The following is a 19,084-nucleotide window of genomic DNA, read 5'->3' as shown; positions in this document are numbered from 1 at the left end:
TATCTTGTTTGCGGGAAAGTTAAAGGAAAAATGATAAGGTGATTCAAAACCGCAATGAGCCTGACCTGTTTCGGTTTTATAGACCAATTCAAACCAGCAGAAAAATCATGATCACTTGAAATTTCTGCTCTCCAACAACACACAATTAGGGATAGCCTCATATGGCTAGAGTCAAATAATATCTATTCTATTGTACAAAGAAACAGCAGGTTTCATCACACTACACACATTTGTTTCTAGATTGCACAGAAGAAACATTCACTAAAGGGCTATGATTAATATCTCATTCTGGAAATCTAGCTTTTAAACACAATATTTTCTAAACAAAGCATCACCTGAGCCCTTGTGGAATTTACCTTACTGTAGATTTGGCCTTTCAAAGAACTGGCAGATAAACCTTTATCTAAACCATTCTGTAGAAATTGAAGAATCATAGGAATTCTAAATGAACGCCAGGAATAATCATGGCAAGTACACCATGAAATGTTTTCCAAACTTTGTGATAGATCTTTCTAGAAACAGGATCCTCTATGACTGAGAACTGAACGTTCAATTTCCATGCCAAAAGTTTGGTGAAATATTTTGATACCAGACCACAAAAAAATAAAAATAAAATCCATATCTATCCCTAATTGGCTTTAACTGATAACTGCAAAACAATTCACTTTATACTAACTTTACGAAAATAGCTTTGTTGTCTGTAGACTAAAGCCCAGATCGGCTACTCCAAATAAGGCAAATGGTGGGTGAAGTTTGGCTATTGAAAAATAATTGCAGTAAAAAGAATGTTAAATTGATTTTAAAACATTGAGACATTTATGATATTTTTTTATAGCAACACAACAGAAATATCTTGTAATAACAAGGTGTTTATGGTTAATTTTACATTTTCCATAAGCTCAAGGGTTAGCAGAACAGTATATGCAGCTAGCACAAGTTGTGTTAATGTGTACCCTCAATGACTCAACAACAATAATAAAAAAACATAATTTATGTAAGAACTTACCTGATAAATTCATTTCTTTCATATTAGCAAGAGTCCATGAGCTAGTGACGTATGGGATATACATTCCTACCAGGAGGGGCAAAGTTTCCCAAACCTCAAAATGCCTATAAATACACCCCTCACCACACCCACAATTCAGTTTAACGAATAGCCAAGACGTGGGGTGATAAGAAAAAAGTGCGAAAGCATATAAAATAAGGAATTGGAATAATTGTGCTTTATACAAAAAAATCATAACCACCACAAAAAAGGGCGGGCCTCATGGACTCTTGCTAATATTAAAGAAATGAATTTATCAGGTAAGTTCTTACATAAATTATGTTTTCTTTCATGTAATTAGCAAGAGTCCATGAGCTAGTGACGTATGGGATAATGATTACCCAAGATGTGGATCTTTCCACGCAAGAGTCACTAGAGAGGGAGGGATAAAATAAAGACAGCCAATTCCTGCTGAAAATAATCCACACCCAAAATAAAGTTTAATGAAAAACATAAACAGAAGATTCAAACTGAAACCGCTGCCTGAAGTACTTTTCTACCAAAAACTGCTTCAGAAGAAGAAAATACATCAAAATGGTAGAATTTAGTAAAAGTATGCAAAGAGGACCAAGTTGCTGCTTTGCAAATCTGATCAATCGAAGCTTCATTCCTAAACGCCCAGGAAGTAGAAACTGACCTAGTAGAATGAGCTGTAATCCTTTGAGGCGGAGTTTTACCCGACTCGACATAGGCATGATGAATTAAAGATTTCAACCAAGATGCCAAAGAAATGGCAGAAGCTTTCTGGCCTTTTCTAGAACCGGAAAAGATAACAAATAGACTAGAAGTCTTTCGGAAAGACTTAGTAGCTTCAACATAATATTTCAAAGCTCCAACAACATCCAAAGAATGCAACGATTTCTCCTTAGAATTCTTAGGATTAGGACATAATGAAGGAACCACAATTTCTCTACTAATGTTGTTGGAATTCACAACTTTAGGTAAAAATTCAAAAGAAGTTCGCAACACCGCCTTATCCTGATGAAAAATCAGAAAAGGAGACTCACAAGAAAGAGCAGATAATTCAGAGACCCTTCTGGCAGAAGAGATCGCCAAAAGGAACAAAACTTTCCAAGAAAGTAATTTAATGTCCAATAAATGCATAGGTTCAAACGGAGGAGCTTGAAGAGCCCTCAGAACCAAATTCAAACTCCAAGGAGGAGAAATTGATTTAATGACAGGTTTTATACGAACCAAAGCTTGTACAAAACAATGAATATCAGGAAGATTAGCAATCTTTCTGTGAAAAAGAACAGAAAGAGCAGAGATTTGTCCTTTCAAAGAACTTGCGGATAAACCTTTATCTAAACCATCCTGAAGAAACTGTAAAATTCTCGGAATTCTAAAAGAATGCCAAGAAAAATGATGAGAAAGACACCAAGAAATATAAGTCTTCCAGACTCTATAATATATCTCTCTGGATACAGAGTTAGAAGCTGGCTTTGCTTTTCTAGAAGGCTTGGATTTATTCCAGACTGGAGATGGTTTCCAAACTGAAACTGCTCCTGAGGATGAAGGATCAGGCTTTTGTTTTTTGTTGAAACGAAAGGAAAGAAAACGATAATTAGCCCTGTTTTTACCCTTAGATTTTTTATCCTGTGGTAAAAAAGTTCCTTTCCCACCAGTAACAGTTGAGATAATAGAATCCAACTGAGAACCAAATAATTTGTTACCCTGGAAAGAAATGGAAAGCAGAGTTGATTTAGAAGCCATATCAGCATTCCAAGTTTTAAGCCATAAAGCTCTTCTAGCTAAAATAGCTAGAGACATAAACCTGACATCAACTCTGATAATATAAAAAATGGCATCACAGATAAAATTATTAGCATGTTGAAGAAGAATAATAATATTATGAGAATCATGATCTGTTACTTGTTGCGCTAAAGTTTCCAACCAAAAAGTTGAAGCTGCAGCAACATCAGCCAATGATATAGCAGGTCTAAGAAGATTACCTGAACACAAATAAGCTTTTCTTAGAAAAGTTCTTAGAAAAGGATTCAATTTTCCTATCTAAAGGATCCTTAAACGAAGTACCATCTGACGTAGGAATGGTAGTACGTTTAGCAAGGGTAGAAATAGCCCCATCAACTCTAGGGATTTTGTCCCAAAATTCTAATCTGTCAGACAGCACAGGATATAATTGCTTAAAACGTTTAGAAGGAGTAAATGAATTACCCAATTTATCCCATTCTCTGGAAATTACTTCAGAAATAGCACTAGGAACAGGAAAAACTTCTGGAATAACCACAGGAGATTTAAAGACCTTATCTAAACGTTTAGAATTAGTATCAAGAGGACCAGAATCCTCAATTTCTAAAGCAATTAGTACTTCTTTAAGTAAAGAACGAATAAATTCCATTTTAAATAAATATGAAGATTTATCAGCATCAATCTCTGAGACAGAATCCTCTGAACCAGAAGAGTCATCAGAATCAGAATGATGATGTTCATTTAAAAATTCATCTGTATAAAGAGAAGTTTTAAAAGATTTTTTATGTTTACTAGAAGGAGGAATAACAGACATAGCCTTCTTGATGGATTCTGAAACAAAATCTCTTATGTTATCAGGAACATTCTGAACCTTAGATGTTGATGGAACTGCAACAGGTAATGGTACATTACTAAAGGAAATATTATCTGCATTAACAAGTTTGTCATGACAATTAATACAAACAACAGCTGGAGGAATAGCTACCAAAAGTTTACAGCAGATACACTTAGCTTTGGTAGTTCCAGCACCAGACAGCGATTTTCCTGAAGTATCTTCTGACTCGGATGCAACGTGAGACATCTTGCAATATGTAAGAGAAAAAACAACATATAAAGCAAAATAGATCAAATTCCTTAAATGACAGTTTCAGGAATGGGAAAAAATGCCAATGAACAAGCTTCTAGCAACCAGAAGCAAAGAAAAAATGAGACTAAAATAATGTGGAGACAAAAGCGACGCCCATATTTTTTAGCGCCAAATAAGACGCCCACATTATTTGGCGCCTAAATGCTTTTTGGCGCCAAAAATGACGCCACATCCGGAACGCCGACATCTTTGGCGCAAAAGAACGTAAAAAATGACGCAACTTCCGGCGACACGTATGACGCCGGAAACAGAAAAGATTTTTTGCGCCAAAAAAGTCAGCGCCAAGAATGACGCAATAAAATGAAGCATTTTCAGCCCCCGCGAGCCTAACAGCCCACAGGGAAAAAAAGTCAAATTTTTAAGGTAAGAAAAAATAATTGATTCAAGTGCATTATCCCAAATATGAAACTGACTGTCTGAAAATAAGGAATGTTGAACATCCTGAGTCAAGGCAAATAAATGTTTGAATACATATATTTAGAACTTTATAAACAAAGTGCCCAACCATAGCTTAGAGTGTCACAGAAAATAAGACTTACTTACCCCAGGACACTCATCTACATGTTTGTAGAAAGCCAAACCAGTACTGAAACGAAAATCAGCAGAGGTAATGGTATATAAATAAGAGTATATCGTCGATCTGAAAAGGGAGGTAAGAGATGAATCTCTACGACCGATAACAGAGAACCTATGAAATAGATCCCGTAGAAGAAGATCACTGCATTCAAAAACAGAATTTATGTTTACCTGATAAATTTCTTTCTCCAACGGTGTGTCCGGTCCACGGCGTCATCCTTACTTGTGGGATATTCTCTTCCCCAACAGGAAATGGCAAAGAGCCCAGCAAAGCTGGTCACATGATCCCTCCTAGGCTCCGCCTACCCCAGTCATTCGACCGACGTTAAGGAGGAATATTTGCATAGGAGAAACCATATGGTACCGTGGTGACTGTAGTTAAAGAAAATAAATTATCAGACCTGATTAAAAAACCAGGGCGGGCCGTGGACCGGACACACCGTTGGAGAAAGAAATTTATCAGGTAAACATAAATTCTGTTTTCTCCAACATAGGTGTGTCCGGTCCACGGCGTCATCCTTACTTGTGGGAACCAATACCAAAGCTTTAGGACACGGATGAAGGGAGGGAGCAAATCAGGTCACCTAAATGGAAGGCACCACGGCTTGCAAAACCTTTCTCCCAAAAATAGCCTCAGAAGAAGCAAAAGTATCAAACTTGTAAAATTTGGTAAAAGTGTGCAGTGAAGACCAAGTCGCTGCCCTACATATCTGATCAACAGAAGCCTCGTTCTTGAAGGCCCATGTGGAAGCCACAGCCCTAGTGGAATGAGCTGTGATTCTTTCGGGAGGCTGCCGTCCGGCAGTCTCGTAAGCCAATCTGATGATGCTTTTAATCCAAAAAGAGAGAGAGGTAGAAGTTGCTTTTTGACCTCTCCTTTTACCTGAATAAACAACAAACAAGGAAGATGTTTGTCTAAAATCCTTTGTAGCATCTAAATAGAATTTTAGAGCGCGAACAACATCCAAATTGTGCAACAAACGTTCCTTCTTTGAAACTGGTTTTGGACACAGAGAAGGTACGATAATCTCCTGGTTAATGTTTTTGTTAGAAACAACTTTTGGAAGAAAACCAGGTTTAGTACGTAAAACCACCTTATCTGCATGGAACACCAGATAAGGAGGAGAACACTGCAGAGCAGATAATTCTGAGACTCTTCTAGCAGAAGAAATCGCAACTAAAAACAAAACTTTCCAAGATAATAACTTAATATCAACGGAATGTAAGGGTTCAAACGGAACCCCCTGAAGAACTGAAAGAACTAAATTGAGACTCCAAGGAGGAGTCAAAGGTTTGTAAACAGGCTTGATTCTAACCAGAGCCTGAACAAAGGCTTGAACATCTGGCACAGCTGCCAGCTTTTTGTGAAGTAATACCGACAAGGCAGAAATCTGTCCCTTCAGGGAACTTGCAGATAATCCTTTTTCCAATCCTTCTTGAAGGAAGGATAGAATCCTAGGAATCTTAACCTTGTCCCAAGGGAATCCTTTAGATTCACACCAACAGATATATTTTTTCCAAATTTTGTGGTAAATCTTTCTAGTTACAGGCTTTCTGGCCTGAACAAGAGTATCGATAACAGAATCTGAGAATCCTCGCTTCGATAAAATCAAGCGTTCAATCTCCAAGCAGTCAGCTGGAGTGAAACCAGATTCGGATGTTCGAACGGACCCTGAACAAGAAGGTCTCGTCTCAAAGGTAGCTTCCAAGGTGGAGCCGATGACATATTCACCAGATCTGCATACCAAGTCCTGCGTGGCCACGCAGGAGCTATCAAGATCACCGACGCCCTCTCCTGATTGATCCTGGCTACCAGCCTGGGGATGAGAGGAAATGGCGGGAACACATAAGCTAGTTTGAAGGTCCAAGGTGCTACTAGTGCATCCACTAGAGCCGCCTTGGGATCCCTGGATCTGGCCCCGTAGCAAGGAACTTTGAAGTTCTGACGAGAGGCCATCAGATCCATGTCTGGAATGCCCCACAGGTGAGTGACTTGGGCAAAGATTTCCGGATGGAGTTCCCACTCCCCCGGATGCAATGTCTGACGACTCAGAAAATCCGCTTCCCAATTTTCCACTCCTGGGATGTGGATAGCAGACAGGTGGCAGGAGTGAGACTCCGCCCATAGAATGATTTTGGTCACTTCTTCCATCGCTAGGGAACTCCTTGTTCCCCCCTGATGGTTGATGTAAGCAACAGTTGTCATGTTGTCTGATTGAAAACGTATGAACTTGGTCCTCGCTAGCCGAGGCCAGGCCTTGAGAGCATTGAATATCGCTCTCAGTTCCAGAATATTTATCGGTAGAAGAGATTCTTCCCGAGACCAAAGACCCTGAGCTTTCAGGGATCCCCAGACCGCGCCCCAGCCCATCAGACTGGCGTCGGTCGTGACAATGACCCACTCTGGTCTGCGGAACGTCATCCCTTGAGACAGATTGTCCAGGGACAGCCACCAACGGAGTGAGTCTCTGGTCCTCTGATTTACTTGTATCTTCGGAGACAAGTCTGTATAGTCCCCATTCCACTGACTGAGCATGCACAGTTGTAATGGTCTTAGATGAATGCGCGCAAAAGGAACTATGTCCATTGCCGCCACCATCAACCCGATCACTTCCATGCACTGAGCTATGGAAGGAAGAGGAACGGAATGAAGTATCCGACAAGAGTCTAGAAGTTTTGTTTTTCTGGCCTCTGTTAGAAAGATCCTCATTTCTAAGGAGTCTATAATTGTTCCCAAGAAGGGAACCCTTGTTGACGGGGATAGAGAACTCTTTTCCACGTTCACTTTCCAGCCGTGAGATCTGAGAAAGGCCAGGACAATGTCCGTGTGAGCCTTTGCTTGAGGAAGGGACGACGCTTGAATCAGAATGTCGTCCAGGTAAGGTACTACTGCAATGCCCCTTGGTCTTAGCACCGCTAGAAGGGACCCTAGTACCCTTGTGAAAATCCTTGGAGCAGTGGCTAATCCGAAAGGAAGCGCCACGAACTGGTAATGTTTGTCCAGGAATGCGAACCTTAGGAACCGATGATGTTCCTTGTGGATAGGAATATGTAGATACGCATCCTTTAAATCCACCGTGGTCATGAATTGACCCTCCTGGATGGAAGGAAGAATAGTTCGAATGGTTTCCATCTTGAAAGATGGAACCTTGAGAAACTTGTTTAAGATCTTGAGATCTAAGATTGGTCTGAACGTTCCCTCTTTTTTGGGAACTATGAACAGATTGGAGTAGAACCCCATCCCTTGTTCTCTTAGTGGAACAGGATGAATCACTCCCATTTTTAACAGGTCTTCTACACAATGTAAGAACGCCCGTCTTTTTATGTGGTCTGAAGACAACTGAGACCTGTGGAACCTCCCCCTTGGGGGAAGTCCCTTGAATTCCAGAAGATAACCCTGGGAGACTATTTCTAGCGCCCAAGGATCCAGAACATCTCTTGCCCAAGCCTGAGCGAAGAGAGAGAGTCTGCCCCCCACCAGATCCGGTCCCGGATCGGGGGCCAATATTTCATGCTGTCTTGGTAGCAGTGGCAGGTTTCTTGGCCTGCTTACCCTTGTTCCAGCCTTGCATTGGTCTCCAAGCTGGCTTGGCTTGAGAAGTATTACCCTCTTGCTTAGAGGACGTAGCACTTTGGGCTGGTCCGTTTTTACGAAAGGGACGAAAATTAGGTCTATTTTTCGCCTTGAAAGGCCGATCCTGAGGAAGGGCGTGGCCCTTACCCCCAGTGATATCCGAGATAATCTCTTTCAAGTCAGGGCCAAACAGCGTTTTCCCCTTGAAAGGAATGTTTAGTAGCTTGTTCTTGGAAGACGCATCAGCCGACCAAGATTTCAACCAAAGCGCTCTGCGCGCCACAATAGCAAACCCAGAATTCTTAGCCGCTAACCTAGCCAATTGCAAAGTGGCGTCTAGGGTGAAAGAATTAGCCAATTTGAGAGCATTGATTCTGTCCATAATCTCCTCATAAGGAGGAGAATCACTATCGAGCGCCTTTATCAGCTCATCAAACCAGAAACATGCGGCTGTAGTGACAGGGACAATGCATGAAATTGGTTGTAGAAGGTAACCCTGCTGAACAAACATCTTTTTAAGCAAACCTTCTAATTTTTTATCCATAGGATCTTTGAAAGCGCAACTATCCTCTATGGGTATAGTGGTGCGTTTGTTTAAAGTAGAAACCGCTCCCTCGACCTTGGGGACTGTCTGCCATAAGTCCTTTCTGGGGTCGACCATAGGAAACAATTTTTTAAATATGGGGGGAGGGACGAAAGGAATACCGGGCCTTTCCCATTCTTTATTAACAATGTCCGCCACCCGCTTGGGTATAGGAAAAGCTTCTGGGAGCTCCGGCACCTCTAGGAACTTGTCCATTTTACATAGTTTCTCTGGGATGACCAACTTTTCACAATCATCCAGAGTGGATAATACCTCCTTAAGCAGAATGCGGAGATGTTCCAACTTAAATTTAAATGCAATTACATCAGGTTCAGCCTGTTGAGAAATGTTCCCTGAATCAGTAATTTCTCCCTCAGACAAAACCTCCCTGGCCCCCTCAGATTGCGTTAGGGGCCCTTCAGAGATATTAATATCAGCGTCGTCATGCTCTTCAGTAACTAAAACAGAGCAGCCACGCTTACGCTGACAAGGGTTCATTTTGGCTAAAATGTTTTTGACAGAATTATCCATTACAGCCGTTAATTGTTGCATAGTAAGGAGTATTGGCGCGCTAGATGTACTAGGGGCCTCCTGAGTGGGCAAGACTCGTGTAGACGAAGGAGGGAATGATGCAGTACCATGCTTACTCCCCTCACTTGAGGAATCATCTTGGGCATCATTGTCATTATCACATAAATCACATTTATTTAAATGAACAGGAATTCTGGCTTCCCCACATTCAGAACACAGTCTATCTGGTAGTTCAGACATGTTAAACAGGCATAAACTTGATAATAAAGTACAAAAAACGTTTTAAAATAAAACCGTTACTGTCACTTTAAATTTTAAACTGAACACACTTTATTACTGCAATTGCGAAAAAACATGAAGGAATTGTACAAAATTCACCAAATTTTCACCACAGTGTCTTAAAGCCTTAAAAGTATTGCACACCAAATTTGGAAGCTTTAACCCTTAAAATAACGGAACCGGAGCCGTTTTAACACTTTAACCCCTTTACAGTCCCTGGTATCTGCTTTGCTGAGACCCAACCAAACCCAAAGGGGAATACGATACCAAATGACGCCTTCAGAAAGTCTTTTCTAAGTATCAGAGCTCCTCTCACATGCGACTGCATGCCATGCCTCTCAAAAACAAGTGCGCCACACCGGCGCGAAAATGAGGCTCTGCTTATGCTTTGGGAAAGCCCCAGAGAAATAAGGTGTCTAATACAGTGCCTGCCGATATTTATAATATCAATATACCCAGATAAAATGATTCCTCAAAGCTAAATATGTTTTAAAACTGAATCGATTTAGCCCAGAAAAGTCTACAATCTTAATAAGCCCTTGTGAAGCCCTTATTTACCATCGTAATAAACATGGCTTACCGGATCCCATAGGGAAAAATGACAGCTTCCAGCATTACATCGTCTTGTTAGAATGTGTCATACCTCAAGCAGCAAGAGACTGCACACTGTTCCCCCAACTGAAGTTAATTGCTCTCAACAGTCCTGTGTGGAACAGCCATGGATTTTAGTTACGGTGCTAAAATCATTTTCCTCATACAAACAGAAATCTTCATCTCTTTTCTGTTTCTGAGTAAATAGTACATACCAGCACTATTTTAAAATAACAAACTCTTGATTGAATAATAAAAACTACAGTTAAACACTAAAAAACTCTAAGCCATCTCCGTGGAGATGTTGCCTGTACAACGGCAAAGAGAATGACTGGGGTAGGCGGAGCCTAGGAGGGATCATGTGACCAGCTTTGCTGGGCTCTTTGCCATTTCCTGTTGGGGAAGAGAATATCCCACAAGTAAGGATGACGCCGTGGACCGGACACACCTATGTTGGAGAAATAGGCAATACTCTCCTCACATCCCTCTGACATTCACTGCACGCTGAGAGGAAAACCGGGCTCCAACCTGCTGCGGAGCGCATATCAACGTAGAATCTAGCACAAACTTACTTCACCACCTCCATAGGAGGCAAAGTTTGTAAAACTGAATTGTGGGTGTGGTGAGGGGTGTATTTATAGGCATTTTGAGGTTTGGGAAACTTTGCCCCTCCTGGTAGGAATGTATATCCCATACGTCACTAGCTCATGGACTCTTGCTAATTACATGAAAGAAATATAATTCATGGGGGCGGAGCCTACAGCTGTTGCGGAAGGTCATGTTTTGGAGGAGCTCCTGATTCTCACTAGGTTTTGCAGAGTATTTTATTTGTCAAAATTGTTTTTTAACAACAGAGTTTTGCCCTACATGCTCTTGGGAGACCCTGGGAGAGTTTGTGATCATATCTCACAAAGATGATTCTTCCTATGCTCTTCAGCTAAGCAACGTGGAGACGGACCTCTGTTTATCTACGCTGCTGGGGCTGCTGCATATTCCTCCCCCCCAGGATTCGAGGGATCCTGGGTTATAACTAGTGAAAAGTGCTACTCAACTATACTATAGCTATCTTGCTACGACCCGCATGTGCCTTCATAACAACTTACACCTGTTTAAGCTACTGTTGACAACACTAAAAATGGCGTCTGCTCACGGTGATCTGATGTCTACAACACTTTGGATCTTGGAAGACCGCTTAATGAAATTAGAATGGCACCTGCTCCAAGCGCTAGAGACTGACAGTGCTACTACCCAACCTGAAAATTATACGACACAGCCAGGGGATAAACATAATCAGCTATTAGAGTTTTCACAGACAAAATGCACCCTAACCTCTATGGCAGCCTTACCAGATCTACCTGATACTAGTGAGGTCACTAACCCACAACGGAAGGCTAGGATGGCTGATCTAAATGTTCTACAACAGTGCGGTCCATCTGATCGTGCTGAGGGAGCGATGTTTCTTACCCTAGCAAAAAATGTAGCAGTTGTGACAGGTAACGCTCCTAATAGTGAATACGCTCACCATATGACGGTGTTACAACCCTTAACTCTGCCTAAAGACCAAGCTACGATGGGGATTCGGTCCAGTCCTGCCGAAATGAATCCGGTGCTATGTGGGGCTCATGCTGGGCGGAATATGAGGTCGCATCTGGCCATATCTGTTACATGCCCAGGAACATTGAAAATGAGCGACTCCATACCTTTGCTGGGGGCCTCCAACCTCAAGTATTATGTCAGACCAGAGGCAGCTCCTCGGAAAAGAGGGATCGGATGAACCACAAAGAAATAATAATATCTAGCTGCCCGCGTGCCCCGGGTATAATACATTTCAAAGCTGATTGGAGTACGACAATGGAGGTCTACTATCTGAACAATGACAATCTAACGACCTGCAGCTTATGGTACAGTTCATATGCAAACTATATTCATTTATTACGTTTCGCTTTTACTTTTTTTTGTGTTTTTTCTTGTTGTTGTTTTGTGTCTTTCATGTACGTTACCATTGAACACTGCTTATGTATGGAACTTGTATAGGTCAATCACATATAAGTATCTTGATGGGTGACTTATGCAGATGGAAGGTCTGCCATTTGTTTAATCCTGTTTGTACCACATAATGCTTCTGTTACATGGCAAACTTTCTACTATGCTTAATATATAAGGCAGTGGATGGTAGCCTAGCTAGCTTGCTAGATTCCCTAGAGGATACATATTTGAATCTCCTGAGCGAATAAAGTAGTCAGGAGTTAATAAGAAAAATTATTACATTAACTTAAGGACCTAACAGGTCTAAGTGAGATAGAAAACATGTCTAAGTACTGTGTAGACATTTTTACATCTCCTACAACATAATATGCGAGGCCTAGTGTAGTTAATATGCCCCTAGTTAAAGATGAATATAATCGCATGGCACTAATTTATATCAGGAAATCTCTCCCTTTTAGTACACCTAAAGTTACAAGAGTCCAAAAGTGACCTTATTAATTTAATTTATAACATGCAAAATGTCCTATTAGATGAATCAAAAGTTTATAGTCCACGTGAAGCCATTTTGTACTACACAGGGATTACTTACTCATTGGCCATGATGACAGTAGACAGGGGTTAATTATATTTTACATGCTAACCATCCTACTATTCAAATGTATTTGTTTTGGAGGTCCAAGTTTGACCTCATCTGTCGGGATGATGAGGAAAAATATGAGGATAATCATTTGAAAATGAATATGTTATACAACAGGTAGTGAAACGCAGACTCTTTAAGACCTCTCCCCGATATCTGCATGAAAACAGAATAGTGTGTCCTGTTCCTGCAAAGTTATTTCCCTTTTCCCAATTCTCGATAGTTTCTAAACTATATGTACTGAAAAGATATCCTATAGTTAAGTTTAAATTGTGTAGATGATACTGAATAGACCTAATAGAGATCTTGTGACACTTTTATATTTTAGGCCTCTGATGAGTGTAGCATTATTTTGTATTGCCTTAATCCTTATAGTCCATGCTTTTTGTACAGTACTATGATAAGCTGCTGTTTTTTATATATATGGAAAGCTATTGTTGTGGGTCCCAGAAGGAGGTCCTATATGTCTAAAACTTAAAAAAAAAAATAAAAAAAAATTGAGGTCAGTTACTATGCCTATTAATTATATAGATAATACAACACTGTTAGTATTATTATGGGCTCTCAGCTTATTACTACGTAGAGTTATTGTAATGTAAGCTACTGTTTATGACTCACATTATTGATGTAATATGTTCAGTGTCTCAAGAGTATTGTTTATTTCTGTAATTTGCCCCCACGTATTTACGTGGATATTCTGTATTGTTTTATTTTTTCCTCAATAAAAATTTTGAAATATAAAACAAAATAAAATAAAAAATATAATTCATGCTTAACTGAGAAATTTGTTTATTTCATGGTGTCGAGAGTCCACAATCCATTAATCCTGGGAATTATACTTCTGGCCACTAGGAGGAGGCAAATATCCCAACACATCCAAAGCCCTTAAAACCCCTCCCACCTTACTGGAAACTAGTACAGCCAAGTTAGAAAAAGAAGGTAGAAAAAGAAAATAAGAGGAATAAAAAGAAACAGGAAAAGAGAAGTGCATACTCAAACTTCCGCTAGAAAAAACCCCAATCACAAAAGAAAAAAATTGGGTTGGGTCTCGAGGACTCTCACCACCATGAAATAAATGAATTTATCAGGAAAGCATATATTATATATTTTCTTTTATAAAGGTGGTGAACGTCCACAATCCACTACTCAATGAGTAATCTGGGCAGGACCAGACCTACTATTCTAAATAACATTGGCAGATTATTATTTTTTTTTCAGGCAAAAAATAAAGATATATATATACAATAAATAATAAATGCCCAGAAACAGCTGCCTGAAGGGAAAAAAACTGCCTTGCAAATTTAATAAAAAAACATAATTTATGTAAGAACTTACCTGATAAATTCATTTCTTTCATATTAGCAAGAGTCCATGAGCTAGTGACGTATGGGATATACATTCCTACCAGAAGGGGCAAAGTTTCCCAAACCTCAAAATGCCTATAAATACACCCCTCACCACACCCACAAATCAGTTTAACGAATAGCCAAGAAGTGGGGTGATAAGAAAAAAGTGCGAAAGCATAAAAAATAAGGAATTGGAATAATTGTGCTTTATACAAAAAAAATCATAACCACCTCAAAAAAGGGTGGGCCTCATGGACTCTTGCTAATATGAAAGAAATGAATTTATCAGGTAAGTTCTTACATAAATTATGTTTTCTTTCATGTAATTAGCAAGAGTCCATGAGCTAGTGACGTATGGGATAATGAATACCCAAGATGTGGAACTTCCACGCAAGAGTCACTAGAGAGGGAGGGATAAAATAAAGACAGCCAATTCCGCTGAAAAATAATCCACACCCCAAAACAAAGTTTAAATCATATAATGAACAAAACTGAAATTATAAGCAGAAGAATCAAACTGAAACAGCTGCCTGAAGTACTTTTCTGCCAAAGACTGCTTCAGAAGAAGAAACACATCAAAATGATAGAATTTAGTAAAAATATGCAAAGAAGACCAAGTTGCAGCTTTGCAAATCTGATCAACCGAAGCTTCATTCCTAAATGCCCAGGAAGTAGAGACTGACCTAGTCGAATGAGCTGTAATCCTTTGAGGCGGAGTTCTACCCGACTCAACATAAGCATGATGAATCAAAGACTTTAACCAAGATGCCAAAGAAATGGCAGAAGCCTTCTGACCTTTCCTAGAACCAGAAAAGATAACAAATAGACTAGAAGTCTTTCTGAAATCTTTAGTAGCTTCAACATAATATTTCAAAGCTCTAACTACATCCAAAGAATGCAACGATCTTTCCTTAGAGTTCTTAGGATTAGGACACAATGAAGGAACCACAATTTCTCTACTAATGTTGTTAGAATTCACAACCTTAGGTAAAAATGTAAATGAAGTTCGCAACACCGCCTTATCCTGATGAAAAATCAGAAAAGGAGACTCACAAGAAAGAGCAGATAATTCAGAAACTCTTCTAGCAGAAGAGATGGCCAAAAGAAACAAAACTTTCCAAGAAAGTAATTTAATATCCAGCGAATGCATAGGTTCAAACGGAGGAGCTTGAATAGCCCCCAGAACCAAATTCAAACTCCAAGGAGGAGAAATTGACTTAATGACAGGTTTTATACGAACCAAAGCCTGAACAAAACAATGAATATCAGGAAGATTAGCAATCTTTCTGTGAAAAAGAACAGAAAGAGCAGAGATTTGTCCTTTCAAGGAACTTGCAGACAAACCTTTATCCAAACCATCCTGAAGAAACTGCAAAATTCTAGGAATTCTAAAAGAATGCCAAGAAAAATGATGAGAAGAACACCAAGAAATGTAAGCCTTCCAGACTCGATAATATATCTTCCTAGATACAGATTTACGAACCTGTAACATAGTATTAATTACGGAGTCAGAGAAACCTCTATGACTGAGAATCAAGCGTTCAATCTCCATACCTTCAAATTTAAGGATTTAAGATCCTGATGGAAAAAAGGACCTTGCGATAGAAGGTCTGGTCTTAACGGAAGAGTCCACGGTTGGCAAGTAGCCATCTGGACAAGATCCGCATACCAAAACCTGTGAGGCCATGCTGGAGCCACCAGCAGAACAAACGAATGCTCCTTTAGAATCTTGGAAATCACTCTTGGAAGAAGAACTAGAGGCGGAAAGATATAGGCAGGATGATACTTCCAAGGAAGTGACAATGCATCCACTGCTTCCGCCTGAGGATCCCTGGATCTGGACAGATACCTGGGAAGCTTCTTGTTAAGATGAGAAGCCATCAGATCTATTTCTGGAAGTCCCCACATTTGGACAATCTGACGAAATACCTCTGGGTGAAGAGACCATTCGCCCGGATGTAATGTTTGGCGACTGAGATAATCCACTTCCCAATTGTCTATACCTGGGATATGAACCGCAGAAATTAGACAGGAGCTGGATTCCGCCCATACAAGTATTCGAGATACTTCTTTCATAGCCAGAGGACTGTGAGTCCCTCCTTGATGATTGACATATGCCACGGTTGTGACATTGTCCGTCTGAAAACAAATGAACGACTCTCTCTTTAGAAGAGGCCACGACTGAAGAGCTCTAAAAATCACACGAAGTTCCAAAATGTTGATTGGTAATCTCGCCTCCTGAGATTCCCAAACCCCTTGTGCTGTCAGAGACCCCCATACAGCTCCCCAACCTGTCAGACTTGCATCTGTTGAGATCACAGTCCAGGTCGGAAGAACAAAAGAAGCCCCCTGAACTAAACGATGGTGGTCTGTCCACCACGTCAGAGAGTGTCGTACAATCGGTTTTAAAGATATTAATTGTGATATCTTTGTATAATCCCTGCACCACTGGTTCAGCATACAGAGCTGAAGAGGTCGCATGTGAAAACGAGCAAAGGGGATCGCGTCCGATGCAGCAGTCATAAGACCTAGAATTTCCATGCATAAGGCTACCGAAGGGAATGATTGAGACTGAAGGTTTCGACAAGCTGAAACCAATTTCAGACGTCTCTTGTCCGTCAGCGACAAAGTCATGGACACTGAATCTATCTGGAAACCTAAAAAGGTTACCCTTGTCTGAGGAATCAACAAACTCTTTGGTAAATTGATCCTCCAACCATGTTCTCGAAGAAACGATACAAGTCGATTCGTATGAGATTCTGCTAAATGTGAAGACTGAGCAAGTACCAAGATATCGTCCAAATAAGGAAATACCACAATACCCTGTTCTCTGATTACAGATAGAAGGGCACCGAAAATCCTTGGAGCTGTTGCTAGGCCAATCGGCAGAGCCACAAACTGGTAATGCTTGTCTAGAAAAGAGAATCTCAGAAACTGATAGTGATCTGGATGAATCGGAATATGCAGATATGCATCTTGTAAATCTATTGTGGACATATAATGCCCTTGCTGAACAAAAGGCAGAATAGTCCTTATAGTTACCATTTTGAATGTTGGTATCCTTACATAACGATTCAATATTTTTAAATCCAGAACTGGTCTGAAGGAATTCTCCTTCTTTGGTACAATGAAGAGATTTGAGTAAAACCCCAGCCCCTGTTCCAAAACTGGAACTGGCACAATTACTCCAGCCAACTCTAGATCTGAAACACATTTCAGAAATGCTTGAGCCTTCACTGGATTTATTGGGAGGCCTTATCTTGAAGCCTATTCTGTACCCTTGTGAAACAATATTCTGAATCCAAAAATTGTGAATCGAATTAATCCAAATTTTTTTGAAAAATCGTAATCTGCCCCCTACCAGCTGGGCTGGAATGAGGGCCGCACCTTCATGTGGACTTGGGAGCTGACTTTGGCTTTCTAAAAGGCTTGGATTTATTCCAGAATGGAGATGGTTTCCAAACTGATACCGCTCCTGTAGGGGAAGGATCAGGTTTTTGTTCCTTATTGTGACGAAAGGAACGAAAACGATTAGCAGACCTAAATTTACCTTAAGATTTTTTATCCTGTGGTAAAAAAGTTCCTTTCCCCCCAGTAACAGTTGAAATAATAGAATCCAACTGTGAACCAAACAATTTATTACCCTGGAAAGAAAGGGAAAGCAAAGTTGACTTAGAAGACATATCAGCATTCCAAGTTTTAAGCCATAAAGCTCTTCTAGCTAAAATAGCTAAAGACATATACCTGACATCAACCCTAATGATATCAAAGATGGCATCACAAATAAAGTTATTAGCATGTTGAAGAAGATTAACAATGCTATGAGTATTACCGTAGGAATAGTAGTATGTTTAGCAAGAGTAGAGATAGCCCCATCAACCTTAGGGATTTTGTCCCAAAACTCTAATCTGTCAGATGGCACAGGATATAATTGCTTAAAGCGTTTAGAAAGAGTAAATGAATTACCCAAATTATTCCATTCCCTGGAAATTACTTCAGAAATAGCATCAGGAGGTTTAAAAACCGTATTCAAACGTTTAGATTTAGTATCAAGAGGACCAGATTCCTCTATTTCTAATGCAATTAAGACTTCTTTAAGTAAAGAACGAATAAATTCCATTTTGAATAAATATGAAGATTTATCAGTATCAACCTCTGAAACAGAATCCTCTGAATCAGAAAAATCATTATCAGAAACAGAATCAGAATGATGATGTTCATTTAAAAATTCATCTGAAAAATGAGAAGTTTTAAAAGACCTTTTACGTTTACTGGAAGGAGGAACAACAGACATAGCCTTCTTAATAGATTTAGAAACAAAATCTCTTATGTTAACAGGAACACCCTGAATATTAGATGTTGATGGAACAGCAACAGGTAATGGAACATTACTAAAGGAAATATTATCTGCATTAACAAGTTTGTCATGACATTCATTACAAACAACAGCCGGAGGAACAGTTACCACAAGTTTACAACAAATACACTTAACTTTGGTAGATCCAGCATCAGGCAGCAATTTTCCAGAAGTATCTTCTGATTCAGGGTCAATCTGAGACATCTTCCAATATGTAAAAGAAAAAACAACATATAAAGCAAAATTGATCAAATTCCTTAAATGACAGTTTCAGGAATGGGAAAAAATGCCAATGAACAAGCTTCTAGCAACCAGAAGCAAATAAGCAATGAGACTTAAATAATGTGGAGACAATAATGACGCCCATATTTTTTGGCGCCAAAAAAGACGCCCACATTATTTGGCGCCTAAATGCTTTAAGCGCCAAAAATGACGCCACATCCGGTGACGCCGACATTTTTGGCGCAAAAAACGTCAAAAAAATGACGCAACTTCCGGCGACAAGTATGACGCCAAAAATGACGCAATAAAAAGAAGCATTTTCAGCCCCCGCGAGCCTAACAGCCCACAGGAAAAAAGTCAAATTTTAAGGTAAGAAAAATTGATTATTCATATGCATTATCCCAAATAATGAAACTGACTGTCTGAAATAAGGAATGTTGAACATCCTGAATCAAGGCAAATAAATGTTTAAACACATATATTTAGAACTTTATATAAAA

The 19,084-nt window shown here is 39.8% G+C and overlaps 1 protein-coding gene across 1 annotated transcript in view; it reads right to left on the bottom strand.

Moving 5' to 3' along the window:
* The window catches only part of USP9X (ubiquitin specific peptidase 9 X-linked), a gene marked incomplete in the record, with an annotated part of 1,177,890 nt that overhangs the window by 57,157 nt on the left and 1,101,649 nt on the right, over positions 1-19,084 (bottom strand).

The sequence above is a fragment of the Bombina bombina genome, chromosome 3 (genome assembly GCF_027579735.1).
Source record: "Bombina bombina isolate aBomBom1 chromosome 3, aBomBom1.pri, whole genome shotgun sequence".
Lineage (NCBI taxonomy): Eukaryota > Metazoa > Chordata > Amphibia > Anura > Bombinatoridae > Bombina > Bombina bombina.
Note: the sequence above shows the minus strand (reverse complement) of the source record. Positions and strands in the feature narration are given on the sequence as shown.